The 2,217-nt window shown below is 41.3% G+C and overlaps 2 long non-coding RNA genes across 2 annotated transcripts; both read right to left on the bottom strand.

Annotated features, from left to right (window-relative positions):
• Positions 1-474: 474 nt before the first annotated feature.
• LOC119772181 lies at positions 475-1,165 on the bottom strand. Its single transcript, XR_005279227.1, has 3 exons — positions 1,026-1,165; positions 772-942; positions 475-699 (listed from the first exon to the last, which is right to left on the bottom strand). It is a non-coding gene; the product is annotated as an uncharacterized LOC119772181 (long non-coding RNA).
• A 59-nt stretch (positions 1,166-1,224) lies between these two features.
• Positions 1,225-1,819, bottom strand: LOC119772180. Its single transcript, XR_005279226.1, has 3 exons — positions 1,663-1,819; positions 1,511-1,582; positions 1,225-1,430 (listed from the first exon to the last, which is right to left on the bottom strand). It is a non-coding gene; the product is annotated as an uncharacterized LOC119772180 (long non-coding RNA).
• Positions 1,820-2,217: the final 398 nt, after the last annotated feature.

Raw genomic sequence — 2,217 nt, 5'->3', positions numbered from 1 at the left:
AACAGCCATTTAAAAAAAATAACTACCTCACTCTCCAACTCCTTCCCAGGTCTATGATGTTGTCAGAAAATAGTTTATATGGACCAATCCGACTCCAGATTTTCCTGGGATGATGACCTGCCTAAATACCTTTAATCACTGCACCCCCCAAAAAACTTTGGATTGGAATACATTACAATACGCACCAGCTGCAGGAGGCTGAAGCACAGGGGAAGCCAGGGCAGGAGGCTGAAGCTGAGGGAAAGCAAGGGCGGGAGGCTGAAGCACAGGGGAAGCCAGGGCGGGAGGCTGAAGCACAGGGGAAGCCAGGGCGGGAGGCTGATGCCCTTTCATCTTTGAGGGTATCCTTTGCTTCAGAAGTATATATGGTTTTAAGTGATCTACATTAATTTTGATCTTTGCTTTTCCCTTTTCCGATACAAGGTCTGCACTCTTGCCCTCAATTTTTGTGATCATGAGGGGACCCAACATGTCTGCCTCCATTTTTCCACCCTTCCTTTGCTCCTGCCTGATGTTCTTTAGAAGAACTTGGTCACCCACCTTAAAGTCCTCCTTACCTCGTTGCCTTTTCCTCTGCCTAACCTTTTCATGACTCTTTTGAATATTTGAGGACACTTCCCGGTAGGTTTTTTTCTGCTCAGAAATGCCTCGGCTCACAACCTCCTGTGAAATTAGCCTCTCCTCCTTTTGATAAGTGATCTGTAAGCAAGTATAGAAAATGTGTTGTGACATAGTATTGGCCCCAACAGGGAAGATGTGTGCACACCTTACCTCATATTGTGTTGGTATCTGCGACGGATACCTGGCCTCCCTGTCAAACATCAAACAAAATATGGGGAATGTTTTGTGGTGAAATGTCATTTGGTCCGCAGGGCAAACATTGTTGGTTGCAGCACCTCGTCCCATCTATGTGGATGGTCTGCCACTAATTTGTTCAAGGACCTGGAGGGTTAGAATTCCATTAGTCACACTTTTGGTAAGGCTCCACATTAACAAGATGTTTGTTGATAGGTTTGAACAACAACCTTTGAATCGTCCCATTCAGGTTCTCCACCAGACCATTGGTTTGTGGGTGGTATGGCGAGCACAAACTTCTTTTGATATTTAATTTCTCACACAAACCATAGCTAACCTAAGAGAATGAGAAGTCAGCACTACTGTGTCCACTTATTGTGAAATTATTTCTCAGTACTTACCTTGTTGAGAAATTCTGTACACTGGTCCTTAAGCAGCCTTTGAGGTGCACCAAATTTGTAAAAAAAAATCAAGTATACAACTGGTGACCTCAGCTGCTGATTTTGTTTTTTGTGGGTAGGCCTCTGCCCATTTCGTGAAATAATCAATGATTACACAAATGTACTGATTACCACCATTTGTTACTGTGAGTTTACCCACTAGATCCATATGCACCAGTTCCAGTGGCTCGTCACCTGTTTAGGAGATAAATTGTAAATTCTTCACTTCAAGTGCATACACATTTCACATCTGCTTCACTTCTAATTCTTCTTACCTCTATGGGGCTGTATTCAGACTTTTCCTTAATCATTGCCCTTTTCTTTTGGCACTGAGGACACTGAGCAACCTGAATAAAATTGAGAAAGTCCACACAGAACTAAAAAAAGACCTTAATGAATAGAATGAAACACATAGCCAAATACTCACCCATTGTTGGATGTCCCTTTCCATACCCGGCCAGTAAGAGCGGCTGGCAATGGCACAATGGGTTCTTTCCCACCTGCAGTGTCCACCTAATTCGCTGGCATGAAATTCAATAAAGATGTTGTTTGCCCCCTCGGCTGTTGTAACAAGCTTCGCCAGATGTTCCTCTTTATTGGATTTCCGCCTGCATATATAATGCAGTTCCCCATCAAAGATGTTCATACATACAGGTGCTGGTCATAAAATTAGAATATCATGAAAAAGTAGATTGATTTCAGTAATTCCATTTAAAAAGTGAAACTTGTATATTATATTCATACATTACATACAGACTCATATATTTCAGATGTTTATTTTGTTTAATTTTGATGATTACAAATGACAACAAATGAAAATCTCAAATTCATCATATCAGAAAATTAGAATATTACTGAAGACCAATAAAAACAAAGGATTTATAGAAATGTTGGCCAACTGAAAAGTATGAACATGAAAAGTATGAGCATGTACAGCACTCAGTATTTAGTTGGGCCTCCTTTGGCCTGTATTACTGCAGCA

The sequence above is a fragment of the Cyprinodon tularosa genome, unplaced genomic scaffold (assembly GCF_016077235.1).
Source record: "Cyprinodon tularosa strain WSP-4 unplaced genomic scaffold, ASM1607723v1 ctg70, whole genome shotgun sequence".
Classification (NCBI taxonomy): Eukaryota; Metazoa; Chordata; class Actinopteri; order Cyprinodontiformes; family Cyprinodontidae; genus Cyprinodon; species Cyprinodon tularosa.
This window is presented reverse-complemented; position numbering and strand designations above follow the sequence as displayed.